The sequence below is a fragment of the Betta splendens genome, chromosome 13, assembly GCF_900634795.4.
Source record: "Betta splendens chromosome 13, fBetSpl5.4, whole genome shotgun sequence".
NCBI classification, from domain to species: domain Eukaryota; kingdom Metazoa; phylum Chordata; class Actinopteri; order Anabantiformes; family Osphronemidae; genus Betta; species Betta splendens.
The window spans coordinates 591,979-609,486 of NC_040893.2; the positions used below are offsets into that span (position 1 = coordinate 591,979).

The 17,508-nt window shown below is 45.6% G+C and overlaps 1 protein-coding gene across 18 annotated transcripts in view; it reads left to right on the forward strand.

The window, feature by feature from the left end:
• Window positions 1-700: 700 nt before the first annotated feature.
• fat3a (FAT atypical cadherin 3a) overlaps window positions 701-17,508 on the forward strand; it is a 188,189-nt gene continuing 171,381 nt past the window's right edge. For 15 of the 18 annotated variants that reach the window (XR_005898501.2, XR_003787993.3, XM_029171579.3 and 12 more), the window contains exon 1: window positions 723-880. The gene's annotated coding sequence lies outside the window, so the exon portion shown is untranslated. Of the gene's footprint in view, window positions 881-17,508 lie in introns of all 18 variants that reach the window. The other 3 variants (XM_055514213.1, XM_055514214.1, XM_055514210.1) reach the window with 2 other exon arrangements.

Consider the following 17,508-nt stretch of genomic DNA (forward strand, 5'->3'; position numbering starts at 1 on the left):
TTAAGCTCCAGCACCCCCGTGACCCCGCATATGGGAATAAGCGGCTTGGAAAATGGATGGATGGATAAACCAGAACAAAACCGGAAGTAGACAAAATAAAGCAGGAACCATGACACACACCAGAACTGACAAACAGAACAACAGAACACAGACAGTCAGGTTGGACCACTAATTGAACACAGATAGGACCAGTAACTGAATGATGATCCCTCTAAATTTAGAGAGAAGAACAACTATGAGACATAAAGTTAATGACATGCAGCAGGGTGGCTTCATATTATTAATCAGAAGAAAACTAAAAATTATAACTAAACATTTTGCTAACATTAATGAAAATATTAACTCTCTAGATGACAGGGACTAGAATCATTAATGTCACAAATGGGTTTTAATGTGAAGACGGACACTTTCAAAGTGCAGCAGCTCTGCAACAACCATCATGATGTCAGACGTGACACGCCTTCTGCAAAGAGCACTCATCTTATCAGCATCTAAAACAGCAGCAGTTCGGTCGATGACTCGTTCTGTTGTCAGCGAACGCCACAATATACAAAGACTTCATGTAACGTACGTCATGTAACGTGGAATAACGCACAGTCTGCAGTGCCCGGCAGGCCGCGCAGTGGCCGCGTACGCCTGCGCGCGATTCGTTCCCCCGTCGGGAGCGCGCGGCACCAGCAGCAGTAGTGGTGGAGTAGCGCGCGCGCAAGAGAGAGAGAGAGAGAGAGAGAGAGAGAGAGAGCGCGAACGAACGCGGAGCAGCAAGCCAGCGAACAGTCATCCCGTTAGTCGTTCATTCAGTGTCGGTTCCACTCTGCTGCTGTGGACGGTACCGAGCAGGACGGACCGCTTGGACCGGGATATGTAGCAGCATTGCCAGGTGAGTTAGCGTGGAAGAGCCTCGGTCCCGTTGGAGAAACAAGGGCAAAGTTAGATGTGCGCGGCCGGACGTGCGGTGTGAATGCGGGGAGGTGGGCTTTGTTTTTCTGCCTAACATCGACGAGGGCATCGCTGTTCCCAGACGCAGGACGCGTGCGGAGGGAAACCAGTGCGCGGTAACAGCGGTGGACGCGTTGACGCTTCGGTTCCGCTGCAGCTTCCGAAGATTCCGCCGTGTTGGTCGCACTTTTTTGCATTCTAGGTTGCATTTTAACGGCGCTGTGTAATAGCCTTTCGTCAGTTTAGCGCGGTGCGTTGCATAGATCTGTGGAGGCAGGTGCACATTATCAATTAAACATCAGATGCAATAAGTTCAGTGAAACCAGGCCTCCTGCACCTGACCTACACTCATGATGGTGTCATCAACTGAGCCTGCAGCGTTTTCAGTCCTGCAGCCTGAACGCGATGGCAGTGCAGATATGTTGAGTTCAGCGTGTGTGCTGCAGGCAGGCAGACAGGCAGACAGACAGACAGACAGGCAGGCAGATAGACAGGCAGACAGACAGGCAGGCAGACAGGCAGGCAGGCAGACAGACAGACAGGCAGACAGACAGACAGACAGGCAGGCAGATAGACAGGCAGGCAGACAGACAGACAGACAGGCAGGCAGGCAGACAGACAGACAGGCAGACAGACAGACAGACAGGCAGGCAGACAGGCAGACAGGCAGGCAGACAGGCAGGCAGGCAGGCAGACAGGCAGACAGACAGACAGACAGACAGGCAGGCAGGCAGACAGACAGGCAGGCAGGCAGGCAGGCAGGCAGGCAGGCAGGCAGACAGGCAGGCAGACAGGCAGATAGACAGACAGGCAGGCAGACAGAAGAAAGCAACAACCGGGGCTGTGAGTGTCCCACAGGCTTTCAGTGGAAGTCTGCGTGCGTCTTTCTCTGGTTGGTTAAACGCTAGTTTGAAACCACTGCAGTGGGGGTTGGGGTTCAGGGTTCGGCCCAGGAGCGTAGGTGTGGAGGGGAGCAGTTAGTTTAGGGTGGAGCTCCACCAAGTGTCCTTTTTACTGGAAGGTTTCTGCAAAAGCCATTGGGATGTGGGAGGATGAAGGAGGTGTTTAGTCTGTGCACACACACACAGTGTGATGCTTTCTCCTCTCACCTTTCCTCAGGCACGTTCACTCCTTTTTCCTAACACCTCCTCCTCCTCACCTCCTCCCTTCACAGGCAGATTGGACCTCAGCCCAGCTGGCTTTACACCTCCTTGTTAATGTAGCACCACAGGCTTTGGCTGTTCTCACTCTTCCTCATAACTAGTTGCTTTTACTAGTCGCACAGCAGTGTGATCCAGTCTGCCGTTCCTGTGTGGCTGAGTCTATAACCTCCTCCTAATATCTTTGGGAAGAATCTTGTCTAAAGGCATTCATAACTACTGGGATGGATCAGCTTGTTGTTGAACAACTACACACATGATGGTTCTACCACCTCAACATGGCCACATGTTGAGGGAAACAGTAACAGCTGATAGACAATAGACAATATCACATTATTATTCTTTATGCCACGTAGACACAACCATGTATCATCCTAAGCTTCTGACAGTTTGTTCCAGCATTTACTAGTGAGCGCTTGCGGCTCATAAGGTTCAGTTTCTGAGGTCCATAGTAGCTTCAGAGTTTACCTTGGAGATGACCTCATGGTGTCTGGGCTGGTCATATGCAGTGGTCATATGACAGGACAGCCAGGCCTGCCTTGTTATTAGGCTAGCTGTGAATGTGGACTCTCCCTGGTAATATAGCTAGGTTCCATTAGCTTAGCTAGGCTACACCTGGAGAAGCAGATCAAACTCTGCATCTGAATTCCATGTCACAGTACCTGTGGTTCCCTGTTCCTTTCTGAATTCTGCCTGCATTGCTGCACACATGTGCGGAGGATGAGGTTTTGCTGTAATAGCCTGACCTCCACATGGAGGAGGAGGGGAGGAGACAGAGTTCATTTTGTTCTCCTTCTCCCCGAGCGCCTTGCTCCACAGGCTGCCTGCATGGAAATGGCATTGTTGCAACCTTCTCCCCCCTGCCTCCACCACATTCCCCCTGCCTCCCCTTCATCTCTGGGGTCCAAAGGGCTTTGTGAGTGTCTGTTTGTGCCAAATGCTAGCACTCTGCAGCCCCTCCCCCCTGTGAGAGGGGAAGACAGAGGAGAGAGTTTTCAGGGGAGAGAGATTTCTTTGGTTCCTCCTCTCCATGCTGGCTGAGGCGGGAGGGTTGGCCTGTTGTGTACCAGCACTTCGTCCCCAGTGTTTTTGCAGTCGTCTGGTAGTCGTCATTGTTCTCAGCGCCTGCTGGAATGCCGTTGAATGGTGGTGGTGTCAGCCCAGATGCCCAGCAGTATTGTCTGTCTTTGTCATTTTGATCTGTGTACAGTCCATTTTCTGCTCTGCTCTATTCATTGTCTGCATGTGGACAAAGCGTCAGTGTTCTAATGGGTGAAAGCAGCATCTGGAAAATCATGCAGATTCTGCCTTGTTTAGATGAGAGTTTCAAAGTGCTGTATCAGTTTACCATCAATAAATCATGTCATTTGAACCATTATCATATAATCATTGTCTTAGACTCTGCCAGCAGATGCTGATAGCTTCAACACTGCTACAGTGTGCCAGAGTGGAGATGCTCTGGTTAATACAGGACCTCGCACTGAGCGTCGTACCCTGGACGCTCTGCAAACAGAATTTAATACTTAGACTCAAGTTGGTCTCAGGACTCTAGTAGTGGGTTTGATGACTCTGGCAAAGTAATGTAAACAAAACCTCACCACATATTTATATCATATTTATATCTGTTTCTCTTACGTTTTGAGTAATGAAATTATTTGAATAATTGTAACTTATTTAGTTAAAGGTTAAAGTGGGATCAGGAAAAGTAGATGAATAGGAGCCTAAGGGAAGTGAAGTGAGCCGAGCTGGACAGAATCAGCCAAGCGTTTAGCAGAACCACACTCTAACTAAATCCATGACAGATACATGAATGGAAGCAAGTTTAAAATCTGTAGCATATTGCACTAAGTGAGTTCATGTAGATGTGAGACCTGACGTATCCAGTGCCAGTCTGGGCTCAGCCCTTTTCAGTGTCTGGCGTGCTTGGTTTGCTTTTATTTCACCAAGCCTTCATGACTACAAATGAAGGATCTCAGTGGAAATCCAGGATTTCTCATGTGGTGGTAGGTGAGCGTTCAGCTTTCATAAGGTCTTACTCTCCAGGATGACATTTATTAATTTATTATCTACTGTAGTAGAGCATTATGTAGTAAGTCAAAAAGTTTGGCCGGGGGGTGCCTGACCGGACAAGACCTGTAGGTGTGTTATGAATATTAGCCAATGAGGTTATTTAGGGCTGGAACAAAAACAGAGATGGATGCGTTGTAATTGGTTGGACAGACGTTTAGAGTTGGCCACAACCTGGACAGAGGCGTAAACTACCTTTGGAGTGGAGACCCGTGGAGACCATTAAAATTGCTAAGCTCAGCTATATTTAATTAGCTTAGCTGCTATTGTCACCAGCTTCTCTCAGCTGTAGCACGGAGGTGAACGCCTGGTCAGTGTTTGAATTGTTATCTATTTAATGTTTGTCATCGTTTTGTCGTAGTTAACATCTTCAGCGTTAGCAACTTATCAGCTTTTGGCGTCTTTTCGGCAACAGAACAGCTCTCCCACAGAATTTCTTGGAGAAATTACTTTTTCTAGTTTACATTGCGCTTAGTTCAGCCTGGCTGTGAGTTCATCGTGTCCCTTCCCCCACGGACAGGCGCATTCGTATGATAATGTATTCTCACCTTGGCTGAAAGTTCTGTTGAAAAGGCATCTAAACTTTACCATCAACTTATCTGCTAGAATACTTCATTTAAAACCTTACATTCAGTGCAATAATTATCTAATTGATTTAACCAAAAAAAGCTGGACTGTATGAGCTAATTAACGCTGGAACATCTCATCCATATAACCATTCTCATTAAAGAGTGAAGGACCTTTACTTTGTTCGTAAAATTATCACAGGAGTACTAGCTCAGACGTGCTGACTACTAGCTAACATACAGAACTCAACCAGTTACGTATGTATACATATAAACTATTGCGCTAAATGTCTGCGAACCAATCCACATGGCAATTAAAATATCTATCGACTATCAACGGATCGTCCACCCAGCGTCGTCATGAAAGCAGACCTGAACGGTAACAGTCAGTCAAAACCATGACATTACGTCTCTTTGGCAATCGTTTGCTAGGACCCCTTAGCTGTCCCCTGAAATGCCTGACTTAAAAACGTAAGACACACATTCACGTTCAAGCTGGGTTGCAGGGTTCTGGGGTGCCTTTCCCGCTGCCCCCTGCTTTCCCTAGGTTTCGGGGGGGGCTGGGGGCTCGGGAGGAGCTGCGGTCCCTGCCTGGGGCCACATGGGCGGCAGGCCGGAGACATACCTTCCCCACGAATGAGCTCAAGCGAATGGTGTGGCTGCGAGAATGTATCTGACAGTGCATTGGTTCACGTATGATTGACTAGTTCGTTGTGAGAGAGTTTGTGGCAGTCTGTGTTGATGTAAGCGTGGGTGTGTGTGTACGTCTGTGTGGGTGTGAGTGGTGCGGTTGGAGTGTGGGGGGTCCTGTTTTCCTGTTGTCTCTTTTCTGTGTTTTCGGAGCCAAATGACAGAGGCCCAGAGAGGTGCAATGAAAAGACAGATGCCCAAGAGGTACAGCCAGATGACCATACCTGAAGCACTCGAAACTGCCAAGCAAAGCCTTGGCCAGCTGCCTAAAGATAAACATAACTGCAGGGTGTAAGATGCTGGCAGGGAAAGCATACATGAAACGCCATAACCAAGTGGCTGGCATAGTATACAGGAACATCTGCGCAGAGTATGGACTGGAAACCCCAAGGTCAAAGTGGGAAACACCTCCCAGGGTGGTAGAGAACGAGCGAGCCAAGATCCTTTGGGACTTCCAGATCCAGACTGACAGAATGGTAATGGCGAACCAACCAGACATTGTGGTGGTGGACAAAGAGCAGAGGAAAGCCGTAGTGGTGGATGTGGCAATACCAAGCGATGGCAACATCAGGAAAAAGGAACATGAGAAACTAGAGAAATACCAAGGGCTGAGGGAAGAACTGGAGAAGGCTTAGAAGGTGAAGGCCACAGTGGTGCCTGTGGTGATCGCAGCACTGGGGGCAGTGACCCCCAAAGAGTGGCTACAACAGATCCCTGGAAAAACATCCGACATCTCTGTCCAGAAAAGTGCAGTCCTAGGAACAGCAAGGATACTATGCAGAACCCTCAAACTCCCTGGCCTCTGGTAGAGGACCCGAGCTTGGAAAGTGGATGAGACCACCCATGGAGGGTGAGAATAGAGTGGTATATATATATATATATATATATATATATATATATATATATATATATATATATATATATATATATATATATATATATATATATATATATATATATATATATATATATATATATTTTTTTTTTTTTTTCTCAGCCAGCTGCAGAATTAAAAATCCTTAGTCAGCGGCGCACGACACAGTACCACAGTGAAAACGCTTGTCACTTTGGATTGCTACCACTGTATATAACTGTAGATTGTTTATAGTTACAATGGTTAAACATAGGAAGTTATTAAAACTAGGAATAGGTACATGTACAATGTACAATGGTACGTTTATGTATATACGTACACTCAACAACAGTACATCACCCCCCCATATCAACTATTTAAAGTCCTGTAATAAAAAAACAAACAACAACAAAAATACATATCATGTTTAGTGAGGTTCTGGATGGGTATTTTGACCAAGCGGGCACACCTGGCCTGCATCAATATAACAATGACTGGGCATCAACTCATCACCTTTACACACAAATGCATCATTTATAACGACAAACAAATGCAGGGTTGATAGTTTCCCCATTAACCATGAACAATTTTAAACAACTCGATTGACTAGCATATGATACACAACGTAGCAACATGCTGCCACAACATAACATGCTGACACCCAGCAGAAAACCCAGACTCACCAATTCCAATCGCTTTGCTCGGTGGCAGTCAGTGTTCTAACAGCTTATTCGTGTGTTGTCTGTGTGTTATGTGTAGAGATGTCCAATTAGAGACCTCCTACTCGCCACAGCATCGATCTTTTGAAGAGGAAGTGTCGTCAAGCACAATATTGAGCGCCTTCCAAATCACGTGACCAATGAGAGCGAAAGGTGTCGTCACCAGCAGATGTCGATGTTCTGACTGTGTCAAATGGTGTCGAGCAATGTGTTGATTTCAACCCAACTGTGTCATAGTTACTCAGTGATTCATGAGGCTTCGATTTTGCCATCTCTGATTGTATATTGTGCCACATTGAACGTGATTGGCTACTTATCACCTGACTACCAACGTGGTTCCTGAGAGGCGAACTTTCCACCCCTGCTCTCAACCTGGGTTACATGTGACCATGGTGGATGAAAGGTGTCAGTTACCTGTACTGTCCATGTGTTAGTGCTCACTCACCTTTTGTTATCCCCTGCTTTGACGTCCTCATCAAACCGTTTCCAGTTGTCCAGAGGCACACTGGACCTGGCGCCAGCCCTGGAAATGAAGCTGAAATCCAACAGGTCCAAATTAATTACAGTGCAAGTCTTCAAAAAGAAACCCATTTTCTACGGCAGCTGTCTAATCAGCCAGCAGAATAATTCACAGTAAGCTCTTTGTCATGGTAAATCACGTCCAGTGCTATTCATTTACTGTGTCAGATTTAGCTGACACGGTGCCAGGACTCGCTTTTTATATGCACATGCACAAGAAAGAGATGAACTTCCTGCCAGTGTGTGCAGAAAACATCAATTAAACATTCTTTTAGCTCCAAGCCATATTCACTGCTGAAATTACTTCTGCTAATATAGTTGGGAAGTCATTTTTTCAACAGTCTGAAAGCTGCTGGATCTGCTTTTTCACTTTTCTGTGTCCAGGTTGAGCAGCACAGGAAACGTGGTTCTGGTCTGGAGCTGTCACTGACTGGTTGGAAGATCTATTGTGTGAAAAGCCATGGGGCTGCGATGCCCATATGGCTTGACATTTATCCCAAGTGGGACTAAACTAAATGGTGTGCTCACACAGCTATCACTCAAAAGGGGCCCTACTAGATCCAAGATCAGCTCATACAGCTTTGGGTCCAGCCATTGTGTGTTGTTTGGAGTTTCTGAATTTCTGTAATAACATGCAGTCCTGCTCTGTATCGACCTTAACCCTTTTGATTGAATTTTGAATTGATGCCCAGGCCATAGATGTCAAGTTAGAATATGTGGTAAAAGTGCTGCTGTAGCTTTTCTGGAGCAAGAGTTGCTATTTGTTTTATTTATTCTTTTCATTCCTGTAGGTCCTAGTGAAGTAAAGTCTTACTGCATTCACCTATTCACAGCCTGGTGCAAATGGGCAGTCTGCTATCAACCCTGTCAGCTCCAGCACCCTGACCACCTGTAGCAGAACCAGTGAGTGGTCTTCACACTCGTGGCCCTGCTCAAGTGGCAGTTACTTCCTCTATTGGCCTATATGCTAAAAGTCTCCCTAAACCTCAGCTGAAATTTTGTTTTTGTGGTGGTAGAAAAGCTGCAGCTTTTATTATGAGAGAAGTGCATTCTTGTAATATGTCTGGCTGCTCAGTGGTGCGCTGTTCTCTGAAATGATGCTGTTAGGCCTGTGAAATGGAAAAGTCCAGAGAAAATAGCTGCGTATCGGCAGAGTTAGTGTCTCTGTGGCATCATTTACTGGCTGGAACAGACTCTCGTCACCCACTCAGTGAAATTCACAAAAAGAGAAGGGAGGCGTGCTGAGCAGGAACACAAGCCCATCTCCATACTCCTGTCTTGAGGGCTCCAAGCTTTGAGTTCAGCTCTGCTCTGTTGTTCCACAGAAATGCAGCCGGCTTCATCAACTGCTCTCAACTGTGGCCATCGTGGGCAGTCTCTGTGATTTAGTGGCAGTCGAAGCAGTTGCGACTTTGCCAATCAATTCCTGGCTGGCTGCTTAAGGTGTTCACCAATCAGCCCTGGTCCCTTCCTGCCTTTGATAGATGTTGTTCAGAGTGAGAGACCTTGTCAACGTTAAATGGGAAAATTGTGCAACTGAATCAGAGAGTGTTGGCTTTTGGGAATCGATGGCTCATTAGGGCAGCATTTGATGAGATCTGGTGTGGAAGGTACTTCGGCTGTGAACTTAGTGGCAAACCTTCCTCTAGTCTTTCATGGCTGGCTTTGAATCCAAAATGTGCATTTCATGTTTTATAACCACAGATAGCACTGGCGGCTCCTGCTATGAATAAATTACTTCCTCAGTGACCTGGTCGCAGCGGAGACTACCTGTGTTTGTCACACCAGCTCACAGAGGGAACGAGTCAGCTGCTGATTTAGTCTTCTGATAAGAAGAAGCCCGATGAGGAAACATGTATTAATAAAAGACGAGTCTGTAATGTCTAACATTGTGTTGGGGCCAGTTTCCTGCTTTCCACCAGCACAGGACCCAGTTCTCTGTCTGTTTGTGGACGTAGCCAATGATGACAAATAGTCAGTGAAGCGAGTCCACACACACACACACACACACACACACACACACACACACACACACACACACACACACACACACACACACACACACACACACAGGCTCACTTCCATCATGGCACTTGCATTAATGGAAGTAAAAAGGCTCTTGCCTGACATTCGATGGCCATGATTATTCAGTGCCATCAGTGTTTTGGTTCCCCTCAATGCGACTCGGTACAACCTAACCTCCTTCTTATCTTACTTTTCAGCTCTAACTCACTTCAGTCCTCCTCACTCAACTTTACTCCCCCTGTTTGTTTCCATCCTCCAGCTCTGACGCTCCGTTTTATTCAAAGCTTGTTGAGTCTGTGTTTGTTTTTCAACCTTTGTTTCTTATTATTTGATATTGCTCTGGTTACTGTTCTCTGGTGACTTTACTCATTTTAATGGCATTTCAATTTTATGTGCCGTTGCTTCTTTCAAATGGTACTGACTGCTTTCCCAGCCGCTTGTTTGCCCTGGTTTTACATCTTTTCTAGGTGAAACAGCTGCAAAGAATAATGTTTTTTTTACTTATGGCACTTAACAGTTTGCACTTAAGACTTTGCAAAAAGGACGTTATCCATTTACATGCAGGACTAAAAATTCCTATCCTTTACCGCTTTTTCCCAGAGGGCGAGAGGCGTGGCACATGCTGAACAGGTCAAACTATTGCAGGGCCACACAGAGAAAAACAACCATTCTCACACACACACACACACACACACACACACACACACACACACACACACACACACACACACACACACACACACACACACACACACACACACACACACACACCTACTGTATGGGGAGTTGACAATTAACCTGATCGCATGTCTTTGGACTGTGGGAGGAAGTCGGAGTACCTTTCTTGCTGTGAGTGAGCCGGGAATTGAACCCACACCCTTCTTGCTGTGAGTGAGATCAGCACTGCACCAAAGTCAGTTTCCTCTGTCAGACATGTAGCAGACAAGCAAACCGATGGGTGAGACGGGTGGAGTGAGAGGACAGCACATTATAGCAATGATGGTAAACATTTGTGAATTTATCTCTTGCAGTACTGGATCATTGGGACTTTACAACCTAGCTGGTAGCATCTTATGTCTGGGCTGTTGGACATTTGGTTTGCTCTGTGTCCATGTCTGGAGACATTGGTCATATGTCTGGAAGTATCTCTGCTTTAGAGAAGGAAATCCTGGGTTTTCCTATTAAATCCTGACACTCTTTTGTAGAAGTGCTACCTGACTCAGAGGGAAGTAGAAATGGGTCTAGACCTTAGAAATGTTGTAGACTTGCATTTTATGCATTTCATAAAAGCTTTGATTTCAAACTAATAGCATCTGCTCTGTAATGAATGAAACCTGTTGTTATTTTATCTTCCTGATGAATCTGCTTTCTAGGAGTATTTTAGGTTGAGTCATAAATCTGTGTGTCCCTGCAACCTGCCTCTGTAGCTGTGTAGCCCTGAAGGCTATGATGTCCTTTCTTTTCACTTCAGATGTGATCATTTGGGACAGCAGCTGCCCACAGATCAGAAAGGCTTGTGACCAGGAGGATATTGGTTGCTCTCCCAGGACCATGTTCTGTGCTTTTATAAAACATGCAGCTGGCCTGCATGGCTGCACCTCTACTCCGTGTGTCCTCTGCAGGCTCAGGCAGCATGATGTTTGCTGTGGCCGCTCTACATCACTACAGGTGTGATGGATTACATGGGGGACTGTGTGTGCATGTGTGTGTTAGACCTGAGAGCAGCTCCAACCAGGCTCCAGGGACTGGAGGCGTGACTTTGCTGTGGCCCGGCTCTGATAACGGTAATTACCTATTGTTGGATTCTGTACATCCTCTACTATGTGCTTCATTTGGCCATTGGCTGTCTCCGGACTACACACATGATTTAGAGAGTTAAGCCTTTTCTCTTCGTTTGCTGCTGTGACTGAAGTAGGGCAGCCCTTCAGACTTGTGTAAAAGCACAGTAATTGGTCTTCAGCGAGTAAACCTGTCACAAAAATGAACATGCAGTTTAGAAGCACTTACGAGTCCTGACACTTCCTCCTGTACATCCTGCTATTAGTAATAACTGTGATTGTATGATTGTATGTTAATGATGTGTGATATTAACAGTGGAGCTAAATTATGTCCTGTAGCTGTTTAGTGTCAGTTTAGCTAATATTGTCCTACGACAGTGATTCAGTGTCCTTTGTAGTAACCAAATACAAATAGTACACAACTTAGGAAAGTACAGTCAGGACCATGAATATTTGGACAGAGATACATTTCTTCTAATTTTGTTTCTGTACATTACCACAGTGAATTTTAAATGAAACAACTCAGATGCCATTGAAGTGCAGACTTTCAGCTTTAATTCCATGGGTTGAACAAAAAGATTGCATAAAAATGTGAAAAACTAAAGCATTTATTAAACATAATCCCTTCATTTCATGGGCTCGTAAGTAATTGGACAAATGAAATAACTGAAAATAAAATGGTCATTTCTTATATTTGGTTGAAAACCCTTTGTTGGCAATGACAGCCTGAAGTCTTGAACTCATGGACATCACGAGATGCTGGGTTTTCTCCTTCTGAATGCTCTGCCAGGCCTTTACTGCAGCGGCTTTCAGTTGCTGTTTGTTTGTGGGCCTTTCTGTCTGCAGTTTAGTCTTCAACAAGTGAAATGCATGCTCAATTGGGTTAAGATCAGGTGACTGACTTGGCCATTCAAGCATATTCCACTTCTTTGCTTTAATAAACTCCTGAGTTGCTTTGGCTGTATGTTTTGGGTCGTTGTCCATCTGTATTATGAAACGCTGCTTCTGTCCTGTGTCACGTCATCAATAAACACTAGTGTCCCAGTGCCACTAGCAGCCATGCACGCCCAGGCCATCACACTGCCTCCACAGTGTTTTACTGATGATGTAGTGTGCTTTGGATCATGAGCTTCTCCACGCCTTCTCCATACTTTTCTCTTGCCATCATTCTGGTAGAGGTTGATTTTGGTTTCATCTGTCCAAAGAATCTTTTTCCAGAACTGTGCTGGCTTTTTTAGATGCTTTCTAGCAAAGTCCAATCTGGCCTTCCTATTCTTGAGGCTTATGAGTGGCTTGCACCTTGCAGTGTACCCTCTGTATCTACTTTCATGCAGTCTTCTCTTTATGGTAGACTTGGATATTGATACGCCTACCTCCTGGAGAGTGTTGTTCACTTGGTTGGCTGTTGTGAATGGGTTCCTCTTCACCATGGAAATGATTCTGCGATCATCCACCACTGTTGTCTTCCGTGGACGTCCAGGTCTTTTTGCGTTGCTAAGTTCACCAGTGCTTTCTTTCTTTCTTTCTCAGGATGTACCACACTGTAGATTTTGCCACTCCTAATACTGTAGCAATTTCTCGCATGGATTTTTTCTGTTTTCTCAGCTTAATGATGGCTCGTTTTACCTGCATGGAGAGCTCCTTTGACCGCATGTTGTCTGTTCACAGCAAAATCTTCAAAATGCAAACATGAGTCCTCTAATCAACTCCAGGTCTTTTATCTGCTTCACTCATAACGACATAACAAGGGAATTGTCCACACCTGCCCATGCAATAGCATGGAAGTCAATTGTCCAATTACTTACGAGCCCATGAAATGTAGGGATTGTGTTTAATAAATGCTTTAGTTTTTCACATTTTTATGCAATCTTTTTGTTCAACCCATGGAATTAAAGCTGAAAGTCTGCACTTCAATGGCATCTGAGTTGTTTCATTAGAAATTCACTGTGGTAATGTACAGAAACAAAATTAGAAGAAATGTGTCTCTGTCCAAATATTCATGGTCCTGACTGTAAGTAAGATTTGAGTAAAATAGATTTAGTAGACAGTCAGAGGCCCTGAGGCAGAGTCTTCTTAATGCCAGTATATTATATACTGTATACACTGTACGTGCCAACGATGTTCAGTGTACACACACCACATTTCCTGGCCTGGAGGTTGCATGTAGAGCTGATCAATTCCTATAAATGGAAGTGTCAAAAACTGATTGATCTGCTGTTAAACATCGATAGCTGCTTAACTGCAGCTGAGCTGACTCAGAGCCTGACTCACTGCATGGAGAGGACGTATTTCACCGTGGGTTAGCATGTGTGGTTTCCATTTATCAGCATGTGGAAGCCAGCCTTTTCCATTCTTAAATCAGGAGACCAGGCTGATAAAAGCTGCCCGGCCTAAAATAAAGCAGGGGAGCCATTTTGGCAAATGTCAGACTAGCTAATTAGTGAGTGTAATCAGGCTTTGACCACAGTTGGCTGCTGGGGGCCATGGACCAGGTATGTATGCTAGTGAAAATTTGTGCAAAGAAGCAGCAGGAACAAGCAGAGTGAAGCGGCTTAGATTACATCCTGCACAGGGAGCCTGGAGGCTCTGCTGCACCCCTTCACCAGCTTTACATGAGAGGGAGGGAAACAGCATGCATGTTCTTAAAGCTGTAGGAGGGAGGCTTGGTTGGAAACTGAAGGATGAGCGTATGGAGGAGCTGCGAAGGAAGAATAGTGAGAAAGGCCAGACTCCAGCTGGGGGGAGAGTCTGCAGAGCTGGGGCGCACACAGGTAGCGCCTACCTACACAGACCAAGGCCCACTGCAGGCTGTCTAGGGAGCTTTCTCATCTCCCAGTGTCATCATTAAGGACCAGGTCAATAGCAGAGTTTGGTCCTTGGCTGTGACATTGACAGACCCCATAACTTCAGGTATGGCATGTTGTGGCTGGTGGCTTAAATTCTTCTGGGTTGTGACCCTCATTAAATTAGTGCCATGGATGCTGCAGCAGAGGATGATGTGCGCCCCAGAGGTCCTGGTTCTAAGGAAATCCTTGGAGATTTGGTAATGCAGGGTGATAACTGAAACAATATAAGTCCTACTGCTGTGGAAAATATTTCCCGCAGTGTTTGTTCTGCTCAGCTTTAATTAAAGGCTGATCTGTTTTTCATGATAATAGCTTAGTTATGTGATCTATAAAGAGAATGAGGACCCAAGTTCATGTTCCCACTCTAATGAAGTGCACTTAAGAGGACAATGAGAACTGCCCGGCTCCGGGCCTGTGTTCCAGGGAAAACAAGACTTGTTGTATGTTGTTGTATGTATATTCTTTCTTTTCTCTTATTGGTTTGGTGATTTTAAATGTCTGGACGAGATAAGACGAGGAAATGAAAGCAGAGTGGGAAGACTGGCTTCAACAACAGGACATAGACAGGCGACTACTTTGTACTGGTGACATTTTAGTCAGATAGTCGTATTTTACACAGGGTCTGAGAAGGTGTGGACATCATCATACTGTATGCGTGTTTGTTGAGCGAGGGCGTTTATGAAAAGCTGTGTAAAACGTGTAACTATCAGCGTTCTTCATCTTTAAGCTTAGAGCTTAAAGGGCTAAATTCCACACAGCAGTCCAATCCCTGACAGGATGTAAAGGATTGTGAGCTGGGCTTTGGAACAACTCACACTCCTTATCTGCTGAATATGCCTGTTTTTAATGAGCAGCTCTGATAAAGCGTCTTCTGTAGGGTAGGAAAGAGTGATTCGTTTCAACATGTTCGGGTTTGTGTCCATTGCATCAGCAGGTTCTGTGTCTGATTCACTCTGGCTTGAATGCTGGGCCTGAGATGGGAGTTCCTGGTCCAGGAAGGGTGCGTTTTTGCCAGCACCAGTGCACTGTTCCTGCACAGACGTCATAGAGCTCTAGTGACTACTCACACAACCAGCCTGTTACAATTAGCCTTTTAAATGTCATTCACCATCCATCACAGAACAGAGGAGCTACTGATGGTTCAAGCAGGACTTCAGGTCATTGTGCTGATATGAGCACATTTCACTCATATGTTTGACTGTGAACAGAGAAGCTCAGCTTGCTGGCTGTAAAGTATCACTCTCCCCCTGGGTCCACGATTTGGTGTAGATACCAGACTCTAGGAATGTGGCACCAGGCATGATTTGAGTGTTAAAATGCCTGCTGGTCTCATAGACAGACTCAGCACTCAGCACAGAGCATCCACGTCCATTTCTTTCCAGATCGTAGTGTTTCCTGCAGCCTTGTCTCTGTCTTTGTCTGAATGGATTTATCAGACTCGCATCCCACCATCCTAATTAACATTTCACTGGCACTCATCGTCCCTCATTCTCTTAGGGAACACACACACACACACACACACACACACACACACACACACACACACACACACACACACACACACACACACACACACGCACACACTGACAGGGAGCTGAACACACTGCAGGAAGGGCCCCCTTCCTCCTTCTCTTCCTCCTCCTCCTTTCCGTCCTCCACCTATTCCTTCTACTTCTCCTCTTCCTCATTTGTGTCTGTTTCTCATCCGTCCTCACTTTATGCCACTTATTTTGAGTTTAGCTGCTGAAACATTGACTATGTCCTAAGTGTGACAACAGTAGAACCATCTGCTGGCAAGTGTTTGGAGGTCAGGCTGCATCAGGCCATGACGATGAAGAGCAGGTCATCATACTGTATATGTAGAAAATTAAAGCATCACAGACCCGTCACCTTGATAAAGGACACTGGTGAGCTGTGTCATGTAACACAAGCAAGGTAGCTTTGCCTGTCACAGGTTGGCAAAACACAGTTAGACATTACACCGTTAACAGACAGTCAAAAACAATAAAAGCAAGATTTAAGATATAACTTACAAACAGGGTGAGTTCTCATATATAATGCCTCGTAGCTCAGTTGGTAGCGCGTCGCCCCCTCGTCGATCCCTCGCCTCGGCTTCAGGTGTGTGCCTGAGCAAGACACTTTGCGCTAGTTCCCCGAGCGCTGCTCATGTGGCAGCTCACTGCTCCCCCAAGGGGGATGGGTCAAATGCAGAGAACAAATTTCCCCACTGTGGGACTAATAAGGGTTAATTTCTTTCTTCTTCTTCTATATGTCTTATGTAATGTATGTTTTATCCAAATCTGGAGGGTGCTTTTATGGTTTAACTATGCTCAGAGTCGTTTCCTCAATAAACAAAAAACACATTTACTGTCTCATGTTAATGTGTAAAATGTAGTTCTGCCAATGCAAACAAGCGACAGAGTAATGAGGCTTTCTCCGAAGCAAGCTAGAGGAATGCATCATTGACTCGGTGAAACCATCCAATGACTGGAGCTGTTACAGCAACTCCACTGCACTGTTGGACTTCAGCTTCTTTAAACTAAGAACATTTAAACACAACCTCGTAACACAGAGGCTTCTCTACACCTTTAAAACGACAGCTAATCACTCCTCTCGCTGAACAGACAACTGAACAACAGATGCTGCTGTCATAAGGCATCATCATTAACTGATTGGCATGAAGTTTGGCTTGTCATTGTCAAACAGCTACCACGAACTGAAGCAAACCCATTTCTTCCACTTGGCCTCGTCTTGGTCATAATTGGTGCATAATTCATGGCCCTGCTGCTAATACATTCATGTTTGGAGGCTCAGTGGAGCATTTTGAGGAGAGAGGCTCCTGCTCTGCTGGGAGCCTCTCAGTTGCTAAGTGGCTGTTTTAACATCCACGACAAGCTGGAGAGCCGAGGAAGCACCGCAGCGCTGTGTCAATATTCATGCAACGCTGTGTGAACTGACATTAACAATGTGACGAAAGCTAAACGGCTCAATGAAGAGATGCTCACACTCCTTGGCTATCCTGCCTTCATCCACCATGTTCCTGCACAGTAGATAACTCTTCTATACAAACACAGTGAAAGTCTCACATCTGAGGTGTGTGGAATTCAGGGGCCACGGCTCCTTAATATGCAGACATGGGCCCAGCCTCCTTTGCCTCTAAAATGGATTGGATGAAGTGAGGCGGGTCCCAGCACCGGGCTGTTTGTTCAAATTTATAGCCAATTTTTCATGATTCTTAAATATCTCATCTATATGCTCGGCCCCTCTTCCTCCGGTCGCCTTAATCTATCACCATCAGCCAGCAGGCAGCAGGAGTTCTCCTTCCTCCTGCTGGACCTGATCCTCC